Source organism: Bos grunniens, chromosome 3 (genome assembly GCF_055505025.1).
Source record: "Bos grunniens cultivar Pamir isolate PY7600 chromosome 3, Bosgru_T2T1.0, whole genome shotgun sequence".
NCBI classification, from domain to species: domain Eukaryota; kingdom Metazoa; phylum Chordata; class Mammalia; order Artiodactyla; family Bovidae; genus Bos; species Bos grunniens.
The window spans coordinates 33,691,204-33,716,848 of record NC_141167.1 but is presented as its reverse complement, the minus strand read 5'-3'; the positions used below and the strand labels follow the sequence as shown (position 1 = coordinate 33,716,848).

Genomic DNA, 25,645 nt, shown 5'->3' with positions numbered 1-25,645 from the left:
GAGAAAGTAGCATCGACATGTGTATACACCATGTGTAAAAGAGATAGCTGGTGAGAAGTTGCTATATAACACAGGGAGCCCAGCCAGCGGTTCTGTGATGACCTAGAGGAGGGGTGGGATGGGGAGGGCAGGGAGGTTCCAGAGGAGGTGATACAAGTATAATTATGGCTGATTTGCATTGTTGTACGGCAGGAACCCGGAGAAGGCAATGGCACTCCACTCCAGTACTCTTGCCTGGAAAATCCCATGGATGGAGGAGCTTGGTGAGCTACAGTCCACGGGGTCGCTGAGAGTCGGACACAACTGAGCGACTTTACTTTCACTCTTGTGCACTGGAGAGGGAAATGGCAACCCACTCCAGTGTTCTTGCCTCGAGAATCCCAGGGACAGGGGAGCCTGGTGGGCTGCCGTCTATGGGGTCGCACAGAGTTGGACACGACTGAAGCGACTGAGCAGCAGCAGCAGCACGGCAGGAACCATCACAACATTGTAAAGCAGTTATCCTGCAATTAAAAAATAAATGAAAAAAACATTCCCCAAGTGTTTGTCCTTCCGAAATAACCCCCTCTTGGATCATAAAGTGAGCCTGCTGACTCTAGAAAGAGGGTGAACTTCTGCCTCTGGGCATGGAGGTACCTACCTCTGTTCTTACTGGGGACAGAAAGTACTCTGTTTTTGTGGAAAGCCTCAGGGTCTCTCCAGGTCTGAGAGGGAAATAAGGACTATCCCTGAAGCTCTCTGTTGCAGTAACAGAACACAACAGCGAGGGAGAAGACTGGCTGCCACTACCCTCAACCCATAGCCTGAGACAAGGAAGTGAAGCAGGGCTTCGTGCAAGCCTTTGTTTCCAGCCGTCTGGCAAGCTGGAAAATGAAACTTTCCACAGTGTCTGTCTTAATTATGCATGAACACAGTTGATTTGCGTATCCAAATATGCACCAACGTGGAGTGAATGGATAATTGCTGCCTGGTGGCTGGCTGCAGAAGAATGAAAAAAGTGGGCAAGGCTTACAATGTCCTCTAACCTGTGTACTAACCTGTCTGATCCATCTCCCCTAACAGAACTGTGAGGATTGCAGAACTGGCTAAAGTCGAATGTCTTTGCTTTTTTCACCCTTACTTTCACTCATTACCAGCCCTCACCAGCAACTTCCTTGCAGTCTTTCATACTTCTTGATACCTTTAGATTTTCTTAACCTTTCAGAGAATAATTTGATGGGTAAAATCTGCCACTAGGTCACAATGTACGTATGCATGCTCAGCTGCTTCTGTTGCGTCTGACTCTTTCCGAACCCAAGGACTGTAGCCCACTAGACTCTCTGTCCAGGAGGTTTTCCTGGCAAGAATACTCGAATGGGTTGCCATGACTTCTTCCAGGGGATCTTCCTGACCCAGGAATCAAACACATATTTCCTATATTGCAGGCGGATTCTTTACTGTTGAGCCACTGGGGAAGTCCACTGGGTCATGATGAGCGCTTGGAAAATCTCTATATTTGTTTGGACCTGAATTTTCCCACTTGCCAACAAGGAATTTGGACTAGATGATCTTTAAAGACATTCCAGGTGTACAAATCCTAAAGCTGTATGAAAGTGAAAGTCACTCAGTCGTGTCCAACTCTTTGAGACCCCATGGAGTATACAATCCATGTAATTCTCCTGGCCAGAATACTGGAGTAGGTAGCCTTTCCCTTCTCCAGGAGATCTTCCCAACCCAGGGATCAAACCCAGGTCTCCTGCATTGCAGGTGGATTCTTTACCAGCTGAGCCACCAGGGAAGCCCAAGAATACTAGAGTGGGTAGCCTATCCCTTCTCCAGGGGATCTTCCTGACCCAGGAATCAAACTGGGGTCTCCTGCATTGCAGTGGATTCTTTACCAGCTGAGCCATCAGGGAAGCCCAAAGCTGTGTATTATGGACTAAACTGTATCATGTCAAAATTCATATGTTGAGGTCGTAACCTCCAATGTTATTTGGTATTTGGAAATGGAGGCTTTGGGATGTAATTACAGTTAGATGAGATCATGAAGGTGGAGCCCTGATTCTATGGGATCTATGCCTTTATAAGAACAGATACCAGAGAGCTTCTCTCTTCTTTCTCTCTCTCTCTCTCCCATGTGAGGACACCGCAAGAAGGGAGCCATCTACAAGCCAGGCAGAGCCTGCACCTGAAACTAAACCCTGCTGGACCTTGATCTTGGCCTTCCCGACTCCAGAGCTGTAGAAAATACGTTTCTGTTGTTCAAGCCACTCAGTCGACGGCATTATGTTATGATAGCCTGAGCTAAGGCACTGTGACTCTGCTTTTCTGATTTGGGCAAGTTCTGTCTCCTCCTTGCTCTGCAGTTTTCTCACTGGTAATTGAGGAGTTTGATGCTGCTGCTGCTAAGTCGCTTCAGTTATGTCCGACTTTGTGCGACCCCATAGATGGCAGCCCACCAGGCTCCCCCGTCCCTGGGATTCTCCAGGCAAGAAACTGGAGTGGGTTGCCATTTCCTTCTCCAATACATGAAAGTAAAAAGTGAAAGTGAAGTTGCTCAGTCGTGTCTGACTCTTAGCGACCCCATGGACTGCAGCCCACCAGGCTCCTCCGTCCATGGGATTTTCCAGGCAAGAGTACTGGAGTGGGGTGCCATTGCCTTCTCCAACTGAGGAGTTTAGGTTTGATTAAATTATATCTAGGGACCTTTCCACATTTGAAGTTCTCTGATTCTTACTCTTCAGTGTCACTGATGGAATGTACTGCTCCTTCTGGAGATACTTTCAAAGAATTGAAGTAATAGTCTTCTCTTCCCTTACTTTCCCTTCTCTCTCCTTCCCTTCTTTTCTACTCTTCCGTACTTCCTCTCCCCCACCCCCTCCTCCTCTCTCTCCCTTCCTTCCTCTTGGTTACAAGTCACACAAGCAAACTTGAATGTAACCATGGAGAGGAGTTTTTTTGTCTTTAGGAAACCAAAATCAAGGAATAGTCTAACTACCAATTACCATTCAGGAATAGCAGGCATGCAACTGGGCCTTGGGAACTCTAGGACGTAGGTCCAAAAGCCTTCTGCTCTTTTCCATGTTGTAACTTCATTTGCTCTCACCATAGATCAGCATTTTCCCAGGGTGAGAGACATAGTAGGAAAAGTCTTGAGTTTTACATCTGCCTCTAGAAGGGACTAACCTTGGCATTCTGGGTTTGTTTCAAAAATCCCAGAGAGGGGAGTTCTTAGCCAAGCTTGGTGCAGGTGCCATCTCTGGGCCAATCAGCTGCAGCTCAGAGTCAGGGCAGTTTAAAAACCAAGTTTCACTTAGTGGAGCCTGGGGTAGGGCAGCTCCCAGTGGAAGGGAGCATGTTTATGCTGATTCAGCATTCCAAGGACTATGATTATCATAATGGAATGGATTTTTCATGGTGGAATATTAGGCCACAGAGGAGGGGTCATGAGAATGGAGCTGTTGACCTCAAAGGTTGAGAACAGCTGAGGGGCAGGTAGGAACTATGACTATCTCAATTTTATTCACGATGCAACTAAAGCTTAGAGAGTTAGTTAAATAATAAGACAATGGTAGAGCTGAGACTGAAACCCAGGGAGTCTGATTTTAAAGCTCATTTCCTTAACCTCTAGGTTATCATGCCCCAGAGCTAGAAATTTCCAGCCACGCTTTTTTTAACAGACACTTACAAGGCACCATCATGGTAGGTGCTGAAATGAGCAAAGACAAGATTCTCTGTCATGAAAAGCAGTCCAGTAAGGATACAAACAAGCATGTAGTCATTACACACAGAAGAATTTTGTACACACAATGAAAGCCTTTCCTTAGTGCTCTGATCTGCAAGAGAGCAGAAAGCACCTGATGAGGACACCTCCAGACCTAGCTTGTTCAGGTGAGCCATGGAGTTATTTCTCTCTAGCCACATGCCAGCCTAAGAACTTCTTGGTACTGGGGAAGCAGGCAGGATGGCTGAGGCTGTGATCTGTAAAGGGGGCCATGCCCTGCCTCTTTGCAGATCGACAGCCACAACCATCATGACAGACTCCAGCTGGTAGGTAGGTACATGGGCATTCATTATGTTTTCTGAATCTTTTTTTTAATATCTGCAATCTCAAAATAACAATAAATCATGTTGCAGAAGAATTTCATGACATGAGAAAATATTCACAACATAACTTTAGCTGGAATCAGTCTATTTACAAAGCAATTTATTTAGAATAATTCTAATTTGGGGGTAAAAAGTTAAAAAGATCAAAGTTATTTACCTAAATGGTGAGATTTTTGAATTTTTTTTTGTATTTACAAATATTGTATAAGGAGTATGCATTACCTGTATAATTAGGAAATAAGTTATTATAGTTCCTAAGGTGATTGCTCCAAAGTCTGAAACTCTTTTGTTTCAGGATTTTACTTTCCACAAACAAGCACACGTGATTGCTCCTGATGGTGACTTGACAGCCCGTCATCTTACAATGTGTCTCTGAATGATTCCTCTGCATCTTTTCACAAAATCTTATGTTCTCTCTCTCCTTTGCTTGAGGGAGTCCAGCTCTATGGCTGTGAAAGGGAGGCCATGTTTTTTGCAGAAACAAGCGGAAAGCAGGGTAAAGGCAGATATAAAGATGGAAAGGCTGCAAGAAGAGATATAGCCTCAGTGATTAAAGCTGATCATAGATCCGTATAAACAAAACGTGCCCCTAAGTGTGCAGAGATGGTGCTTTATGGAGTCCGGAAGGCCTTCACATCCGCAAATGTGTTTTATGGTCACAACAGAAACTTGCTATTCCCACAACAAGCAGCTATTTCAAGTCCTCTGCCTTTGCATGCCCTCTTCTCTCTCCACCTGTGAAAAATCTAAATGATCATTTGAAGTTCCTCCTCCTTGAAGCCCTTCCTTGAATCCAGGCAGAATTTGCCACACCTTCCTCTGTGCTCCCAGAGTGCACTGTATATACCTGATATTTTCATAGGTTCTGACACTAGGTATTGGAAGAAACCTATATTCTGCCTCCACACCCCTACCTGAACATGGCCTCCTCAAGGGCAGAAGTGGAGTCTCATTCATTTACGTATCCTCAGCGTTTAGCACCTTGCCTGGCACAGAGTAGGTGGTCATCTTGGTAGACATGATGTAAAGGCAAGCAAGGAAGTTAATGTCACCTCCATTCAAGAAAGGAGTAAACTGATGCTCAAGGATGGATGCCTAAAACCCCTCAGCTAGTAAGTGATGAAGTTGGAATTTGAATCCAGGTTAGTTTGACTGCCAAACGTGTGTGCTTTCAGTTCTGCGATTGACAGTCATCTCCATCACCATCACCATCATCGTCTTCCCACTGATAGCACTGGGCCTGGCACATAATAAATTCTAGTTGAATGAATAAATGCACTACTGCCATCGTTATGATTATCACTTCCCCTTCTTGCTACCTAATAAAGCTTCTTTCTCACACCTCTTGCCATAAGCATGTATTGAGTGTTGAAGCATCTAGTGCATCTTAACTTCTTCTGTATCTCCTGTGCTGCTAGCTAGCGCAGTCTTGACCTGTCAGCACTTAACGATAGACTCATTGACTTGACTTGTTGACCTTCACATTCTAGAATGAGGAAATGCGCTCCAGCTGAGAGCTCAGCACACTTCCTGGAAGAGGGCACACAGCTTGAGCCTGAGGACAAAGCTGTCACTCTTCACATCTCCAACCAAAAGTTTAAAGCTAGTCTGGTAGAGTAGAAAGAACCCTGAACTTGAGAGCCAAAGCTCTTGGTTTATGTCCTTTTGCATTGATTTGCAAAGTAATTTTGGGCAAATCCCATTATATCTCTTAGTCTGTTTCTTCATGTGTGAAAACAAGAGAGGTAATATTTTTTACTTTCTTCACAGATTGGTATGAAGGCTTATATAGGATCATGTGTGTGAAATTGCTTTCACTCTGGGAAGTCTTCCACATGGGCAAGGCATTCATGTTATTAAAAATAGAGGGAATAGAGCCATGAATTAATGAAACAACCTATCCTCTTCCTGCTACTGCTGCTGCTGCTAAGTCGCTTCAGTCATGTCCGACTCTGTGCGACCCCATAGACAGCAGCCCACCAGGCTCCCCCGTCCCTGGGATTCTCCAGGTAAGAACACTGGAGTGGGTTGCCATTTCCTTCTCCAATGCACGAAAGTGGAAAGTGAAAGTGAAGTCGCTCAGTCTTGCCCGACTCTTAGCGACCCCATGGACTGCAGCCCATCAAGCTTCTCCGTCCATGGGATTTTCCAGGCAAGAGGACTGGAGTGGGGTGCCATTGCCTTCTCCGATCCTCTTCCTACTCCTCCTCATATTTTGCTAAATCATAGATCTCAAGTTCACTCTCCTCTCTTTAGAGCTATCTTGGATTCTAACATCCTTTGTGTATGCGTACACAGTCTGTGTGTGTGTGTGTGTGTGTGTGTGTGTGTGTGTGTTTGTGTATGTAAGAGAGAGAGAAGAAAAGAAAAAAGACAAGGAGACTTGTCATATTATTCTGGAATTCTGGAAAGCATGTCCGAAAGGGATCTCAGGATTTGACTGGTACACATGCAGCTCTTATTTGATGGTGTGCTATTTTAAACAGTTCTCAGTTGGGAGGCTGGCAGCTCTGATTGCTTTTCAAAGCCCTGTCTTTTATCACCATCGTTTTCTTCATGCATAAATCCGGTCTGCATCCCCACCTTCTGTTTCCTTTCTGTCTTTGAGCTGAGAAGTAAGCAAGAGGCAATTTAGTAGCTGGACTGGAGGGGGACTGGGTTGCTTTAGAGAGATCCTTGGTTAATTGACTCGTTTGTTTTCAGATGAGTCATGTTCAGTCTGAGTTTTCCCTTAACTAGATGTTGGTGGTGGGTTTTTTCCTTGTTATGCTTCTTTCTTTTCTTGTTTCTTTGTCAGGCATAATCAGTATTGGTTTTGATGGAGCACCAGCCTGACTTTGTAGGGAACTGTCTTTATCTTCTTTCCTGAAATTAGAAGGAGAAATGCCACACTTGGCTGCATTTGGATGAGGGCTGAAATTCTAAATCCCCAGCTGTTCTCTTCCCCAAGGTCAAGCTTAGCCAAATCTTTCTAATGCCGTATTTTCCTGTTCCCCCGCCTCATCTGCCCAGAGATAGTTAAGGCTCCTAAGGTGATCCTTTCAAACAGGTGTTTACATTCTTAAATTTCTAATCTGGATATTTCTGGAAACAGGTAAACAGAGCCTCTGAATTCAGCAGAAAGGTTTGAGCAGCAGGGGATGGGAAATTTACCTGCAGAGCAAAAGACTGAATTAAGGTTTGGCAGCCGTCAGTTGATAGAGGAACATAAACTGTTGAACACAGCTCCTGACACTGAACTGGTCTCGTAAGTGTTTATGGGTGAAGGGAGGGAGGGAGGCTGGAAAGAACTGAGGGGAGGGAAGAGGGACACCTCCCTTACTGAATCCCTGTTCCCTGGATGTAGATGCCGGGTTTCAGAGGCCTCGGTCTAGGTCTACCTTCTCCCTCTGCTCATCCTCTCTAGACTCAGGCTGCTCAAAATGAGCTCTGCATCTGCATCACCTAGGAGCTTCTTAGATACCTACACTGTCAGGCCCTGCCTCAGACCCACTAAATCAGAATCTGCATTTTAACAAGATTCAAATGCCCATGAACACATCTACTCTTACAGCTTCCAGTATGTGTTTGCTGGTGACCTCTAAACATGCTTATGTAACCCTGCTGCTCTCAGGAATGTCAGATTTATGCCTCTAAATGTCTACTGCCTGCTGGGCCCTCTTCCTTGAAAGCTGACATGGAGTCATGTCAAACTTTGTAGGACTAAAAGACAGCTCTTGAACCTCAGAACTACTTCTCTATTTTTACTCTTCTCCAGAAATGTCACTGCCCCCCACAAAGATCCTCAAGCCCCAAATGTGCACGTTACTTTTCATTTTTCTCCTTTCCTCACCTCCACATCCAGTTTACCAGCTAGTCTGATGCATTATTCTTCTAAGTGTTCAACCCTCTCATTTCTCTATTCTCACTGCTGTAGACCTAGCCCAAACATCCATTTTTGATTTGAATTACTATTCCATTTTATCCCCATTTGCCAAAAGAAATTTGCCACTAAAGAAATCCAACCTTTGTCTCCTCACTTCACTGCTTAAAATCTTCCAATGGGTTCCTATTTCATCTAGAATATAATAAAAAGAAATAATTACTTCAGTGAAAAATTCCCAGGAGATCTGTGGCCTAGCTACATCTCTGACCCAAACTTCTATATTTGCCCACTCTCCTACTGGGCTCCACCCAGAGCTTCATCTTAGGGCTTCTGTATGAGCTGTTCTCACTATCTTGAATGTTCTTTCTTGATCTTACTATACTAGTTCTGTTAACTCAAATCACAGCCCAAATGTCAGCTCTTTAGAACAACCTTTCTTGATCATATAATGTAAATTTGCTTCAGTTACTTCCCCTGAGAATCAACTGCATGATTCCCATGAGAATCACTGATTTTGTAATGTTTGTTGTTACATACACATAAGTATATTTTTATATTTCTCCCTTTGAATGTAAGCTGCTTTTAAAAAGATCTTGAGTGTCCTATACCAGTTGTGGTGTTATGACACACAAACAAGCAAGGCTCCTGCAGATTTTAGACAACATATAGACCAGTACTATCATTATACTTGTAGATTATTGAATAGGAACTTTGCTGGTTGCCCAGGATTGGCAATGAGAACCCAAAGTTCATGTCAAAGGGAATCAAGTGCCAAGTGAATGAGGGCAGACATTACTTTGAGGACCTTGGAAACCTCAATGTTTATCCCAGTTTTCATTTCCATCTGTTTCTACAAACCTTGCATTAATAAAAGACTGAAGAGGAGAGGAGTTGCTGGCTAGGGAGGAATACTGTGATCTTTTCTTTCCCTCTCTCGAGGCTATTCCCTCCAGCTAAGAGAGGAAATTTCCAAGAGAAGTATTACAGAGATTGGGGTGCTTTCAAGAGGGGAAATTGGGATCTCATTTCTGGTTATGCAGTTTATCACTACAGTGGACTGGCTTTATAAGCAGGGTGCTCTTAAGACTCTGCATTTGCCTAAGATAGAATCGGGCTTCCCTGGCAGCTCAGTGGTAAAAGAATCCACCCACCAAAGCAAGAGACATGGCTTCGATCCCTAGGTTGGAAAGATCCTTTGGAGAAGGAAATGACAACCCACTCCAGTATTCTTGCCTGGGAAATTCCATGGATGGAGGAGCCTGGCAGGCTACAGTTCATGGTGTTGGAAAAGACTCGGACACAACTTAGCAGCTAAACAACAACAACGATGGAAGCATCACTTGGTTTTATACAACAAAGAGGAAATGAATGGCGACCTAGAGTTAGTCAAGAAAAAAAGAGGGAAATAGCCCTAGGTAAGAGATTCTTACACTATACTGTACCCACCATCCCAGAGGAGGAATAGGGGGAAGTGGAGGTGTCTAGAGGCCATACAAGCCTTCTCTTCACCCACAAGTTCCTCATACCCAGGCCTGCTAGGTCAGGAGTGAGAGGAAGAAGTGAGCATCAAGTTGGGGTGAGAAAATTGATCCAAACCTGGCTGGACATTTTAATTCGTGAAAGTGACCAGGAAAATCAGAGGTCTGTAGGACAGTTATTAAGGGGTAGATTCATCTGAGCTTGAGGGAAAAGAGTGACGGGAGAAAAATAAAACTCTTCCTTGGTTGCATTCCATCAAGTTCAATCTGGTCAATAAACTAGCTGCAAATTTCCACTGATAGCCTACAAAGTATCCAATCCACCTAGAGATAATTAAGGGTTGAACCATATAAACTTCTCATTCATATTTACCACCGTATAGTAAATCTGAAATTGAACTGGTCCACTTTTCAGGTGGAGACTGGCTGGTGAGTTTGTCTAAAGGCTCTTAAAGGGATCGTATCAAGGAAAACCGAGTTGTACATTTGCTTTTGTGTTTCCTTTTAAAGTTTGTTTGAAGTCTGTCTGAAATCTCCTGACAATCTGGAACACTTTAGATCAGAAACCACTTCTTATTTATTATTAAATATTTAGTTTCTCAAATAAACCACTTAAAAGATTTATTTTTATTTTTGGCTGTGCTAGGTCTTCATTGCTGCACCCAGGCTTTCTCGGTGGGCAGGGGCTACTCTGTAGCTGCGATGCACAGGCTTCTTATTGCTGTGGCTGCTCTGGTCATGGAACACAAACTTGAGGGATTGCAGGCTCCTGTAGTTGCAGCTCTCAGGCTCTCGAGCACGATCTCAGTGGTTGTGACGCACGGGCTTAGCTGCCCTGTGGCATGTGGGATCTTCCTGAACCAGGGATCAAACCCATGTCCCCTGCATTGGCAGGCAGATTCTTAACCACTGGATCACCAGAGAAGCCCCATTAACCAATTTTTATTTCATAATTTCTTATCACACCTAGGAAAGGACCTGGCATATAAGAGACATTCAGTAACTATCCATGCAGGTAATGAGGAAAGGAATTTATTGATTCAGTCTGATTATTATAGCCAGGCTTTGCCCAGGTGAGTTTTTAGATGAAAAATCAACTAATTGAGGGTAGGGAGGTTAGGATGCACATTGCAATGATGCTATTCCCCGGTTGTATGAATTTGGGCAAATAACACATTTTTCTGAGCTTTGGTCTTCTCACCCATAAAATAGCAACATCTATTCCTATGTCACAGGTTGTCATGTGGGTCAAATGAGGTGGCACATATGAGAGCAGTTTCTCATATGTGCCACCTCATTTGTTTCTTTAAAAAAAATTTAAACATCTGTGTTAACATCTGTTTCTTAAAAAAAAATTTTAAAGTTGATTTGTCGTATTTCCATTTTCACTCAGTTCAAGAAATTTCCTTTTATTGATTTATTTATTTTTTGGCTGCAAAGCATGTGAGATCTTAGTTCTCTGCCCAGGGATCAAACCCCCACCCCTCCTACAGTGGAATCTCAGAGTCTTAACCTGTGAACCTCCAGGGAAGTCCTCAGAACATGTTTGTGAAGCTGTGGAATAGAGCACAATCTTCCTGGACTCTACTATCCATGATGGTCTGACAAGCATCCCCTCCTCTCTCTCCCTCCCTCCTCCTCTGTGTCCTCCTAGATTATAAGGCAGGCTGAATCTGCCCTCTCAGACACATGAGAGATACGTGTGAGTAGGCCGAAAGACCTTTAAGAAAAGACCAATATTTGCATATCTATTATAACTACTCACTGTTCGACTTGTTTCATTACAATTTCTATTTGGATAATATGTAAGGTCAATACTGTCACTGTTCTGGAAAATTCATTTTTTATTAAAGCAAAATGCACTGTATTTATAGAGATAACACCTTAAATGCTACAAGAGAAGGTGCACCAATTACACTGGCTCCCTTGATGGGGCAGGTTTACTTGCTCCATGCTTTATAATACGTTACAAGAAGAGGGATCTTCGCTTGTATCAGTCTCAAGTGTTATCCTTTGGCTGCATGTAAAATAGGACTGATGCCTTGACCATCTTTTTTAAACCTGGGAGCACTGAGATAACCACATAGAGAAAAGGAAAGGGAAAAACAGAAATAAGAAAGGTCCCTTGTCTGCACTCTAACACCCATTTATTCCCACTGAATTTCTATCAGTTTCCTCATGAGCTGCTTGCTTGTCTCTCCCATTAGACCATGAGCCACCAGATAACAGGTACAGTGTCTGGCACCTACTAGAGGCTCAATAAGTGTTTGTTGAAATGAGTGGAAATGAATGCCTGACACAAAGTAAGAGCTTGAGAATAGTCTGATGGCTTGCTTTTCTCTTCAGGAGATAAAATGGCATAATGAAGGGAAAATACCCAGACTTCAAGCCAGGAAATCTTGAATTCAAATCCTGGTTTTTATCGCTTACTAGATATGTGGAAGTTTATTTGGCTCAGAAGAATTCAGTTTCCTTTTTTCATTAAACACGGGGAACACTTGTAATGATTATAGTTCCTGGCACACAGTAGATAAAAAATGCATTATAACTCCCATTCCCATCCCTTCTTTCTGACTAACAAAGAAGAAAGTAGAATTGTTGGTATTTTCTTACTTGTCCTTCTATTCTACCTACATTAACAAACGTAATTGAAATAGAAGTCTGTGTGTGTGTGTGTGTGTGTTTTGTGGTATATTCTACAAAGGCTTTAAGTTTATTTTGTTTTGTTTTCCCCATCCACTAATTTCCAACTCAATGAACAATTGGCCAGGCTTGTTATTTTGGTATGGTGAGGTCTAGGGTTCCTAAAGCAGGATCTTATAGACAACTAGAGTCTGTGACAGAACTAGTGTGAATGTAGCAGTGGGTGCTCTAATTATTCTTAGTATGTCAAGAGGCTTAAGGGAAGGAATGTTTACCTGTTTTGAAGTTTCACTTGCTAACTCAAATGGCAAATCTTTGCTTGGAAGGAAATCAATTTGAAACTATAACTTTGGTTATTTCCTAGTGATCAAGACCTCAATAGATGTTTTATTTTGTTTTGAATCATTATAATAATGGTAATATGTTTTATTTATACCCTAAAAATGAAGTTTATTTGAGAAATTAAATATTTCAAAACATGGAATTCATGAAGTGGGCATGAATGAAGAAAAGGACCTTTGGGAAAAGAGTTGTCTGAGTTTCCTAGGCTACAACCAGGGTTGCAGCATAGTGTAGCTCCAGATAGAGATGTTTACTAGGCTACAATGTGGTGGCGCCTCTTGGAGTTGGGTAATGTATCAGTCTCCATCAAACTCATTTTTTTTTTCTGGTAGTCTCTTATTACTGTGCTAGAATGAGGTAGAAAGAGCAGAGTTTGAAGAGCTAGAACTGGCATGCGTTAGCTGCTGCCCTTGATCAAATCTCTACGCGCTGACTCTACTTGTTCATCCCTAGGTGGCGGTTCCTTTGTCTACAAATGTTAGATACACAACTGATGTCTGTCTACTCAGAGTTTGAGCACATGGATGGGTAACTAATTCTATTTCTTCATCAGCATTTTTCAATCTTCAATAACCATTTCTTACTATTGCTAATAGGAAGGGGATTACAGGCTTAATTTCAAATATGGCACTTGGATGAAGGTATCAGCATGTACACATGGATCACCTCTTTCCAGCACAAATGAATTTGGAGGAGGCAGGGGAGGTTTCTGGGCACAAAAGGAAAAATGAATGTTTCTGGAGAGGAAAGCAGTGCTTCTCACATGTGTCCACTGGAGGACATGCCATCCCCATGCTATCACAGTAATCCTGTGCGTCAGGACAAACTGAGACATGTCTGGGATCAGTGGGTGCCCTGGGCAGGCCAACAGTAAGGCATCCCCTCACATCGATGGATTTAAAGGAGAGGCTGGTGCTACAAGGTGGAGGAACAAAGAAGGAGAGCCAGTGATGGGTGTGGCCAGTTGCTCCTCATTTTTCTGAACAAGTTAATAGTTTCCCTCTGGCCCTGAACTTGCAAGCCCTCCCTACTAGCTTCCTCACTCATGTGCCCATGTCCAGGAACAGCCCTGAAGTTCCCTAGATTCACCCTGTTTAGAAGCGTTCATCCAGAAAGACTCTAGTGGTCCCTTTATGGATCTCAGCAGCCCCACTCCTTCCCAAGAAGATCACAGTCGACCTTCCTGCTTTGTACTGTGTTCCACGTTATGAGCATTCTGGTTAAAGTTCTCTTGCTTTTTAGTGTGGCCCCTCTTTCTAGTGTGGCCCCTGCTTTCAGAGTTGTTACTGATGAATGAGAAGGCCAAGAGCTATTTTATCCTATGACCCACCTTTGAACTTTCTCAGTTGTTTCTTATATTTGACCCTTTGAAGGTTGGGGCCATGATTATATCTAGGCTTGTGCAAGAACCCTGCTTAAGTTTAAGGTGTGAGCACCTTTCTTTAATAGTATACCTGTTCCCTTGAAGTAGTCAGGTCCAGAAGTTGAGCTAGAGAACCTCACTTTGGACTGGTCTTGGATAGTTACTGCTGACAATTGATATTGACAACACTTTTCCCAAAGGCACTTCCTCAGGCCCCTTGGCTTGCATCCTGGAATATGGGAATATGATTCTAAGGCACTGGGTACCACTTCATGGAACTAACAGAAAAGCAGGGATTCAGGCTAAGGAGCTCAGATACTCAAACCAAGACCAAGGTTCTAGCACCGCCAGCGTCCTCACGTTATGTGCCACTGAGATCCTGGACTCACAAATTTCCCGAGTAGGAGCAGTTTACATTTCTCAAGACTTGAGTGGGCTTGTACTGCAGGAGGGGTACAAGGTGCCCCCTTGGAAGTGAAGATGCCTGTGGAGTGTGAACCAGATTCTCTTCTCACTCAGAACCCTGTTCTGAACTCACTTTCCCATAAAACTTCCCCAGATGAGCTGCAGCCAGCCAAGCAGTCCAATCTCCCTAACAACATCTTGATGGTCTAAATCAAGGTTAGCTACCTTTCTGAAGTTTCCTGCCAAGTCTTCCTTTGTTCATTCTAATTCAGGGTCTGCAAACCTTTTAAGAGTGGCATGCTAAAGACTTCATTTATTCACTTTAATTGAGGGTTTCATGTGCCAAAAAATGTTCCAACATGTGTAAAGTTTCATTGTAGCGTGAAACAAAAATCACTATATAACCACACCATTAGAATCACAGAATCAAAATGCTGGATGATTGAGTCCAAAGACCTCAATTTAAAGATAGGGAAACTGAGGCCTCAATAGGACAAGGGTTTTACCTGAGGTCTCATAGCCAAGTTAGGGGCGGACTCAAGATCTTCAATTTGAAGCCTACTTAATCTTCAATTTCCTTTTTGTTATATCACTGTGTTTTTAATAGCAAATTTGAGCCTGAAACAATAGAACATCTGCTGTCAATACCGAAAAAATGAAAACCTGAAACAAATTGAGGAGGACTTTTTTTTTTTGGTAATTCTTAACAAGGATTTCTCCAGTATTGAGAGACTTCTAGTCTCATGTGATTTAACTAATCTCAGGAGAAGGCTTTGATTTGGTGGAAAGACCATAGATTTCCTTGGAAGTCTGATAGACTGAGTTTGAATTCAGTTCAACCACTCTATTTTGTAATCTTCAGGACATTACTTAACTTCTTTGAGACTCAGTTCATTCAAAGATAAACGGAAAAATAATAACCCTGTAGAGCTGTTAGAGGGTGTACTTCTCAGGGTTTTGTAGGAAATAGAACTCATAATTGGGTGGTTCCATAGATGGAATTTAATGTAAGTTGGTCATGAGTTGGTAGAAGGAGCAACATAGCAACCTGGGGAAAGTGAGGTAATTCCAGGATTTGGAAGGGTAGGAAGCCCCTGGACTAAAGGCAGTGTGTAGAGCCCTGGTTTCAGAGCCCAGTGCTAGCCAGGACCTGGCAGGCTGCCATTCCTGGGCAGGCAGGCAGGAGCAGGAGGTACTGAGGAGGCTGCCTGGCGGGAACTCAGATCATGGTTTAAAAGGCTTACCTAGGGGCTACAGCCAAGCCTCTGCCTAAAGCAAAGAGGGTCAGGTGAGACATGCTCTAGACTTCTCTTTTCCTCCCTTCCTCCAGTCTCCCCACATTGCCTCCAACTAGCTAAACCTTGCCTTTTGGCAATGAGCCTTGGACTTGCAGTTGGTGAGGGTTAGCCTCCCTGTGGCAGAGTGGATTGGAGAAGGGTGAGAACTGTTACTGAGAGCAAACAGGAGTTAAATGATTTCCTTCGTATTAAGCATCTAGCATTGTACACAAATAGTATCTCAGTACAGGAAATAGATACAAATGGAGCTTCTCTGAATAAATAACAACTTCTCCAGAAGGTTATAGGTGGCATGGGGTCATAGAAAAGCAGAGAAAGCCCTTTGAAATACACTGATTCTTTCTAACCATCAAGCATATGTAGACATCCTGTCTACCATATCCGGTCAAGCAACCACCAGTTTGATGAGCTCTAATGATAAGAAGCTCATTGGATTGGCTTACAAATAACATTCCTATTCTAGAACCTCTTACTAATGAGCTATGTGAGAATGGGCAAGTTACTTAACCTCACAAGGCCTCAATAGTCTGGTGCAAAAATAGTTAGCCTCATCCCCCTTGTGACACAATTACTGTACTCCAGGACACCGGGTTGAACCTCAGAGGACTGTCCTTACCAGCTGGTTCAGAATTTTTTTGGTCTGAGTGTGGTAACTGTCAACTGCCCACCAAGGTCAAGATGGCTGAGACTAGCTTCCTATATGCACCCTATTCGTAGCAATCATCACCATCCCCTGTGTTTTAGAAAACGCATCTCTTACATATTTGGGCTTCTGTGATAGCTCACTTGGTAAAGAATCCACCTGCAATGCAGGAGACCCCAGTTCAATTCCTGGGTCAGGAAGATCCGCTGAAGAAGGGATAGCCTACCCATTTCAAAATTTTTGGGCTTCCCTTGTGGCTCAGCTGGCAAAGAATCCACCTGCAGTGCAGGATACTTGGGTTCAATCCCTGGGTTGGGAAGATCCCCTGGAGAAGGGAAAGGCTACCCACTCCAGCATTCTGGCCTGGAGAATTCCATGGACTGTCCTTGGGGTTGCAAAAAGCCAGACACGACTGAGCAAATTTCACTTTCACATTCGTCACATATTTAATCTTCAGACAATTCCACGAATCGTTTGTTGAAATAGATGATTTTGAAGCACAGAGAGGTTAGGTAAGTTGCCCAAAGTCAAACAGTTAACAGGCGGCAGACTCAGGTGTGAATTGAAATCCAATTCCAAATTTAGTCCTTTCGCTTACGGATGGCCCTCTGCTCCGCCAGTGTGCCTGCTGAACTCTTGAGTTTCAAATGTTTCCACACATGATATTCATTGTTTCCTTTTAACAGGCAGTTGTTCTTGTTTTCCCTTATGTTTAAGTGAGGATGCTTGAGGTCTAATGCGGTTAAATGACATGCCCACAGTTGGGATTCCCTGGTGTCTCAGAGGGTAAGGTGTCTGCCTGTAATGCAGGAGATCTGAGTTCGATCCCTGGGTCAGGAAGATTCCCTGGAGAAGAAAATGGCACCCTACTCCAGTATTCTTACCTGGGAAATCCCACAGATCGAGGAGCCTGGCAGGCTACAGTCCCATAGGGTCACAAAGAGCTGGACACGACTGAGCAACTTCACTTTCACTGTCACACAATTCACTGGACAGGAATGTTATTATTTTTAACCCAATAAGCTTCTCATCACTAGAGATAATCAAGCTAGTGGTTGCATGCCAGGATATGGTAGAACAGAGGCCTACCTATGCTTGATGATTGGAAGAATCATTGTACTTCAAAAGGCTGTCTCTGGAACCCAAGTTTTTTTCTTTTCTTTCTTTTTTTTACAATTTTACATTCACGCTCTATGACTGTTGCGAATATTGCATGTATGTGGCTGCACTGGGTCTTAGTTGCAGCATGCAGGATCTTCCATCTTTCCGGTGGCGAATCCCAGGGACGGGGGAGCCTGGTGGGCTGCCGTCTATGGGGTCGCACAGAGTCGGACACGACTGAAGTGACTTAGCAGCTTGGGACCTTCAGTTGCACCATGTGAATTCTTAGTTGGGCATATGGGATCTAGTTCCCTGACCAGGGATGGAACCTGTGAATCCTGCCTTGGGAACACGGAGTCAGCCACTGGGCCACCAGAGAAGTCCCTGGAACCCCAAGTTTCTGAAGAACACTATTCAGAGAGGCTCCATTTTTGTCTATTTCCTGTATGGAGATACTATGTAAGATGTTATTTGCAAAAATGGTTTCAGGGCTTTAAAACAAGAGCAAATTGACTGAGTGGCTTTAAAAATCTTTTTTTTGTTGTTAAAGCTCTGGTTACACAATACCATGAAATAACAAGCACCAGCATACATTGCTATTAAAACTGCCATATGGGGGTCCTGTGTGGAGGATAGGATCCCCTCATAAAAGCTGAATAAACAGCTATTTTGAGTTCAGTGGGTGATGGCACGGGGGCCTTCATTTCCGCTCTGGCCAAGGAAAATTGTGATCAGGTTGCAGGCTGCCTGCCCATTCATCTGCAGCAGGAAATGGATTTAGCGTCTGCATGGGCCGGACTCCTGTATTCATCATCGAGTTAGGCCTAATCAAAATGTTTTCCGTTTCACCTGGCAAGTGCAGAGGGCTTAAAGGAGGGTCTGAGTGATGGTGTTGGGGCCCCATCACTTTCTCATCACTGAGCTGCAGTTGTTAAAAGTCTCATTCTTCCTCAGTGTCTCACTCAGAGCTGAGACAGCCAATCTCCCAGTGCCCCTCCCCAGCTCCCTAGCAGCTCTCTTGGCAGCAGCAAAAATCTATGGAATTGACCCAGGAAAGGGGAGGGAGGAGGGCAGATCGTGACCCAAGGAGGGCTCAAGTCAGGGGTAAAGCTCAGAACTGATAAATGAAATGAACCTCCAAGGGGGAGCCTCCTTGGATAATGAGGGGCTGCAACCTCCTGGGATTGGGGGAGGATGGGGAGGGGAGGGCAGAGGTCCTCTTAAGCGTGGGGAGAGCTTAGGAGGGAGATTGGAGTAACTCAGTTCCCCGGTGGAAAACAGAGGTGGGGGAAGGGGCTGCTGATTAGAAAGAAAATGTGACAGCCATGCAAAGCTTCCAGTTGGATTTATGCATTATTCCTGGGATGCTGGGAGGAGGGTTCTTGACAGCCCCCATTAGAGAAGGAGAAATGGAGGAAAGTAAGCATTGTTCTGTTAGGGGAACCCCCAAGACTAGGGACAGGAAGAGCCCCTGCTGAATTCATTACTGAGGGAGTACTGTTTTCATGAGAAAAACAATGCAGAAATTCTCCCACTTTGATGCAGCAAATTCAAATTTGGACTGTACCAGAGTGAAATATCCCCATGTGGCTTTCAGTATCCAAAACAGACATAATTCTTTTGCTTTGCTGGTGTTATAGGTGGCATGGGAATAGTGAGAAAGCAGGAGCCTGCAGCTGAATTTGGTTTGGCTGGGAAATGAGTTGTTTCAAGTAGCGATTAACAGTACTCAGAGAGTCTCTTGGACAGCAAGGAGATCAAACCAGTCAATCCTAAAGGAAATCAACCCTGAATATACATTGGAAGGACTGATGCTGAAGCGGCAGCTCCAATACTTTGGCCACCTGATGTGAAAAGCCAGTTCATTGGAAAAGACCCTGATGTTGGCAAAGATTGAGGGCAGGAGGAGAAGGGGGTGACAGAGGATGAGATGGTTGGATGGCATCATCCACACAATGGACATGAATTTGAGCCAACTCTGGGAGGCAGTGATGAACAGGGAAGCCTGGCACACTGCTGTCCATGGGGTCACAAAGAGTTGGACATGACTTAGCAACTGAACAGCAACAACAAAGACGGGGCAAGCACTATGGTCCTTGTTTTCAGGTGATGGAGAAAGAGCCACAGATGTCTTTTGAGCAGGGTAGTAAGGAGATGAGAGCTATGCCACAGAGGATAATCCTGGCAGCCCAGTGGAGGGGGGATTGAAGGGACTGAATGGGACTTTTTACCTTTTCATTCATTGATGAGCAAATGTATCTATTGGATGCCAGACAGGGAGTCCCTTAGAAGCCAGTGACAGCAGTAGTGTAAGGGAAAGGTTAAGAGCTCCAGCCTGCCTGGGGAAGAATGGTGAGGGGGTGGTTGAGAATGAGAATATTTTGAGTGTTTGATGACAGCCTATGTTGTGCCCAACACACATCACCTCATTTTACCCATGCAACCATCCAGCAAGATAGGTATTAACGTTCCCTGTTACAGATGAGAAAACAGGCTCAGTGATGTTAATTAACCTCTCAGCATGACTGCAACCAACATGCGCATTTCATCTGCCAAGAAAAGAGAAAAGTCTCCCTTTTTTATCCACTCACCTCGGGTTGGCATCATTTTTCCTCTGGAGATAAGAGGTTTTTACATTCAGAAGGGCCTTTTTGATTCCCTTGGTCTCCCTTTCCCATTTTATGGAAGAGAAGACTGAGGCAGGGAGTAGAGACAGAGACAGCTCAGGTCTGAGTCCTCTCATTCTCCTTGTCCGTGTGAACCATTCTCTCATCTGAGGCTCACACCGTGCTCCCAACAGGCAGGAAATTCACTTACATTGATTATGTTCCTGGAGCAGGGCTGATGTCAGATGATGTGCAGAGATGATGTGATTGTCTAGAATCCATCCTGTTCTTCTCCACCCCACTGGGACACCAGTGTTGCCTTTCATTTCTTTTATCTCGTATGCTTAATGATCTTCATGTTTATCACCACAGATACTTTCTTTATATCACCTACTGTGTGCTCAGGAGCCCCCTTCTTTAATATCAATTAATTTAACCCTTAGAATAACTTTATGAATTGAACAGCATTATTATTTTTTGCCTGTATTCATTTTATTCTATAATTCTTTTTTTATTGACGTATAGTTGATTTTACAATGCTGTGTTAGTTTCAGGTGTACAACAAAATGATTCAGTTACATATATACATGTATATTCTTTTCAGATTCATTTCCACTATAGGTTATTGCAAGATATTGAGTATAATTCCTTGGGCTATACAGTAAGTCCTTGTGGGTTATCTACTTTATAAATAGTTGTATACCTGTTAATCCCAATCTCCTACTTTATCCCTCCCCCCTGTCCCCTTTGGTAACCATAAATTTGTTTTCTATGTCTGTGAGTCTGTTTGTTTTGTAAATAAATTCATTCGCATCATCTTTCTATACTCCCCATATAAGTGATACCATATGATACTTGTCTTTGTCTTTGACTTACTTCACTGTGTATGATTATCTCTAGGTCATCCATGTTACTGCAAATGACATTATTTCATTCTTTTTATGGCTGAGTAATATTCCATTATATACACACACCACATCATCTTTATCCATTCATCCGTTGACAGACACTCAGGTTCCGTGTCTTGGCAAATATATTAGGTTGGTGTAAACCTAATTGCAGTTTCAGACCATGAATTTTAAATCATTATAACTAGGCTCAAACACATCTTTATTAATCAAAAATAGGAACCATTACAATCAGCACATTTTTGCCCATGAGAAATAAGTTTGTTCATTCCTGTAGCATAAAAATCTGTGCTTTGGGATTTGACAAACTGTTTGAAAGCATTTTCTGCCTCCTGCTGGTGGTGGAAGTGTCTCTCCTGCAAAAAGTTTTTGAGATGCTTGAAGAAGTGGTAGTTGGTTGTCAAGAGGTCAGGTGAATACGGCGGATGAGGCAAAACTTCATAGCCCAGTTCAACTTTTGAAGTTTTGGTTGTGTGATGTGTGGTCAGATGTTGTCATGGAGAATAATTGGGCTCTTTCTGTTGACCATTGCTGGCTATAGGTTTTGCAGTTTTCAGTGCTCTCATCGATTCCTGAGCATACTTTTCCGATGTAATGGTCTCACCAGGATTCAGAAAGCTATAGTAGATCAGACTGGCAGCAGACCACCAAACAGTGACCATGACTTTTTTTTGGTGCAAGTTTGACTCTGGGAAGTGCTTTGGAGCTGCTTCTTTGTTCAACCACTGAGCTAGTCATCACTGGTTGTCATATAAATCCACTTTTCACTGCACGTCACAAAACAATCAAGAAATGGTTTGTTGTTGCATAAAATAAGAGAAGATGATACTTCAACATGATTTTTTGATTTGTGGTCAGCTCAAGATGCACCCACTTATTGAGCCTTTCACCTTTCCAGTTTGCTTCAAATGCCAAACGACTGTTGAATGGTTGACATTAAGTTCTTCAGCAACTTCTGTAGTTGCAAGAGGATCAGCTTCAATTTGGTTGGTTCTCAATTTGACATTGTCAACTTCCGATGACCAGCCACTACACTCCTCATCTTCAAGGCTCTCGTCTCCTTTGCAAAGCATCTTGAACCACCACTACACTGTACATTCATAGCAGTTTTGGGCCAAATGTGCTGTTGATGTTGCAAGTTGTCTCTGCTGCTTTACAACCCATTTTGAAATCGAATAAGAAAATCACTCAAATTTGCTTTTTGTCTAACATCATTTCCCTAGTCTAAAATAAATATAAAAGAAAAAGCAAGTAATAAGCCATTAGCAAAAAAACATTAAATGAGAAATGTGCATTAAAATGATGTACAACATAGCCACATTTAAAAATGTATTCCAACATCAAACGCCAAAGTTCAACAATGCAAAACTGCAATTACTTTTGTAGCAACCCAATAAATAGTAGGGGCAACATTGTTTTGACAGCTGAGAAAACAGGCTCAAAGAGGTTAGATAATCTGCCTGTGGTCATGCCACTAGGAAGTGGCACAGCAAGGTTCAGACTCAGGACCATTCCAAAGCCTCCTTCATGAAAAGTGGCACCGCTCCTGTATGTGGGAGCTTCCTTGTTGGCCCAGACAGTAAAGAATCTGTCTGCAATGCAGGAGACACTGTTTCAATCCCTGGGTCAGGAAGAATCCCTGGAGAAGGGGATGGCTACCTACTCCAGTATTCTTGCCTGGAGAATTCCATGGACAGAGGAGCCTGGTGGGCTACAGTCCATGGGGTCACATAGAGTCAGACACGACTGAGTGACTGACACATACACATACACACATACTCCTGTTTTTATGCCATCTTATTAATAAACAAACGTTTTGGAGTGCCTGCTTGTCACATGTCAGTGACAAGCACTGGTGACTCACGCCAAAGGCCAGAGATTCATCCTGTGCTCTCCCTGAAACCCTAAAAGGAAGGAGAGAGGCTGAACAGTAATGTTTCTAGTCTCTCTTAATAACGGATATAACACTTGCATCCACAGCACTTGAGAATTCACAAAGCAGTTCATAGTCATGATCTTAGTATACCCACACAACAACCCTAGGAAGCATAAACTTCTGTCCCTCTCTTCCCATGTAGAAGACAATATGGGAATTAGAGTGAACAGACTCATAGTACCTTCAATTAAGTGTAATTTTTTATGCTAACGAACCTGGCTTTGTTTGTTTTATTTGGTGCCTGGAACTTGCTTTGTTCCAGTGATGTTTGTACTTGATGGGCTATCAAGTTATAATGCTTTTGGCCTTGTTTTGCTCCTGTTTTACTATTTGACCTTAAACTTAAGCCAAGTACCAGTGTTGACAATTGCAAAGGATTGTTTATTTTTTCTTTCTTTTTAAACATAACCTTCACTCTTTATTTATTTTTGGCTGGTGTACCAGCCAAAAGATCTAAGATCCCCCATATGGAATCTTAGTTCCCTGACTAGGGATTGAACCTGTGCCCCCTGTAGTGGAAGCTCAGCATGTTAACCACTGGACCGCCAGGAAGTCATGAGGGACTGTTTATTTTTTCAACATGCAACCTTAGGGAACAAAAAGAAAGATTTCCACTTTAAGTTATGTTGTCAAAGTCAGTAGGTGCAGTGTCTTTAGGGCTGTTAATTCTGTAAGTTCAAATTTATGGTTAGGTGACAAGTTGACATTCAGGTTGTCCTTTATCTGATCAAATATGGATAAAGGCTTTTTAAACCAACAAACAAAAAAGACAGACTCACATATGTTGTGTGAAGTGTGTAAGGCCACACAGTTGGTAGTGTCGTCTAACTTTTCTCCCACTGCTCTTCATACAGAACAACATGGATTCTTTCTCCTCCCAACTTTTGTCAGCAAAACCTAACCCTTCCTTTTAACTCTGTTGATAGTCTTTAGTCTCCCTTGTAGCTATAAGCTGAGACTGTGAGTTTCTCACAATAATCAGGCTGTCCATATTCATACTTTTCACACCTGTGATTCCTTATGTGGTCTTCTTTTCTCCTTTGGCTTTTGTGTGACTTGAGTGACCCCTGGAAACCATTCTGTTCTGTTTCAGAGTGTAAGTCTATGGAACTAAAACAGGCCCTCTAACACACAAAGATCTCCCTTATTCTCTTTTCATTTATTCATCCATCCATCCATTCATTTTATCTGCCCTCCCTCTCCCTTTCTTCCCTCCTCCCCTCCCTCCTTCCCTTCCTCCTTTTCATTTCAGTTTTCCTGACTTCCTCTCTTGCAACTATCCATACATTCATCCAATAAACAAATATTTACTGAGAATCTGCTACATATTGGATATTGTTCTAAGGACTAGGAAGATAGCAGAAATAAAAACATACAACTTTCTTTTTATTATTATAGTAGAGCATACAAAATATAAGTAAGAAAGCATCTCAAAACTTCAGATACAGATAATTGCAGTGAAGAAAATAAAGTGATGAGGTAGAGCATGACTGCAGGATGATGCTTTAGTTTGAATGTTTAGGGAAGGCCTTTTTGGATTCAGAGATATTTGAACTCAACCAGCCCTTTCAAGATCTAGGGGGATGGTCTTCTAGGCAAAGGGAATAGGAATTATATAGGCAATCTTCTACCCACTCTCACTACAAACTTAATAAAGATTCACTTGTTATTCATAACGGCAGAAAAAGGGCAAGGATTCTTGCTGACCCAGATCCATTGTATAGAGAAAATGATGAAAGACAAAATTATTCAGGGGTCCTTCTCATGACCACGGGGAATGCAGGTAGCAAGGATAACATGGTGTGACCTAAGGGAATGAGCTTTGGGGAAAAATTGGGGTGCCTAGGTTCTGTTCAGCTCCACAGTAACCTGTTGTGGTAGCATACAAAACTCTCTTTTCCAGTGCAACCCTTTATTTTCTTAAAAAAAAAAAAAAAAGTAGTTATAGTATTTTCACATAGAAACCGATGTGGAAACTAAGCAAACTAATAATGCTAAAATGTATTGAATGCTCTTATCATGCCGGGAAGTATTCTAAGTGCTTTATATGCAACAGCTTTAATCCTCTCAACAATTCTATAAGTGCTGTTATTATCTAAATATTAAAGATGAGACGTTCAAAGCACAGGGTGGTTAGGTAATTTGACCTAGTCCCACATACAGTAAGTGGTGGAGCTGCATTCAGACCTAGGTCATCTGATTTGAGTGCCCTAGGTCTTAAACCTTGTATAGTAATGCTTATCTCAAAGGGCAATCGAGCAGGTGACCTGGTTGAAGTCAGGAACCTTAACCCTCCCACCTCCTTCTTGTCTTCTTCCCAAGATGTTCCCCTGAGCCCTGGACTCTGTGGGGAAAAGTTTTGAAAGTCTGAGGACAAGGAAATAGTAAAGGATTTTCCAGCCCTAAAAACTGTGGTTCCAGGAATAAGCAGGCCTCAGCTGGCATCATGAAATGGGACACTAGAACCATTTCTCATCAGAGATCACAAGTGTCCTGGGAAAAGGGTATGATTAAGGATGGAACTAGGACTTCCCTGGTGGCTCAGACAGTAAAGAATCTGTCTGCAATGCAGGAGACCCAGGTTGATCCTTAGGTTGGGAAGATCCCCTGAAGAAGGGAATGGCTACCCACTCCAATATTCTGGCCTGGAGATTTCCATGGAACAGAGAAGCCTAGCAGGCTACAGTCCATGAGTCACAGAGTCAGACAGACTGAACGACTAACACACACACAGGGTTGGCACATATGTAGTGGTAAAGTGATTTCACCTGGTGAAATCCATGTGGTTTATGATCATTTAAGGTTTTCCAGGAGAGAATGATGTCTGACTCTCTCTGACCCTTTTTGAAGCAGACCTGGGAGGAAAAGGGAGTGCACTGTGATCAGGACACACTGAACTCTCCCCAGACCACCTCTGCTAATGTTTTCTCCTCTTTCATTTAGCCTAGAGGCAGTTTCCTCCCTCCAGTTT

At 43.1% G+C, this 25,645-nt stretch overlaps 1 protein-coding gene across 2 annotated transcripts in view; it reads left to right on the top strand.

Annotated features, from left to right (window-relative positions):
• The window catches only part of LOC147375440 (uncharacterized), a 139,333-nt gene that overhangs the window by 27,234 nt on the left and 86,454 nt on the right, over positions 1 to 25,645 (top strand). Inside the window, exons 1-2 of one of the 2 annotated variants that reach the window (XR_015160104.1) lie at positions 5,051 to 6,095; positions 7,181 to 7,333. The exons of the other annotated variant lie outside the window; for it this stretch is intronic. The gene's annotated coding sequence lies outside the window, so the exon portion shown is untranslated. Of the gene's footprint in view, positions 1 to 5,050; positions 6,096 to 7,180; positions 7,334 to 25,645 lie in introns of those variants that run through there. 2 annotated transcript variants of the gene reach the window in all.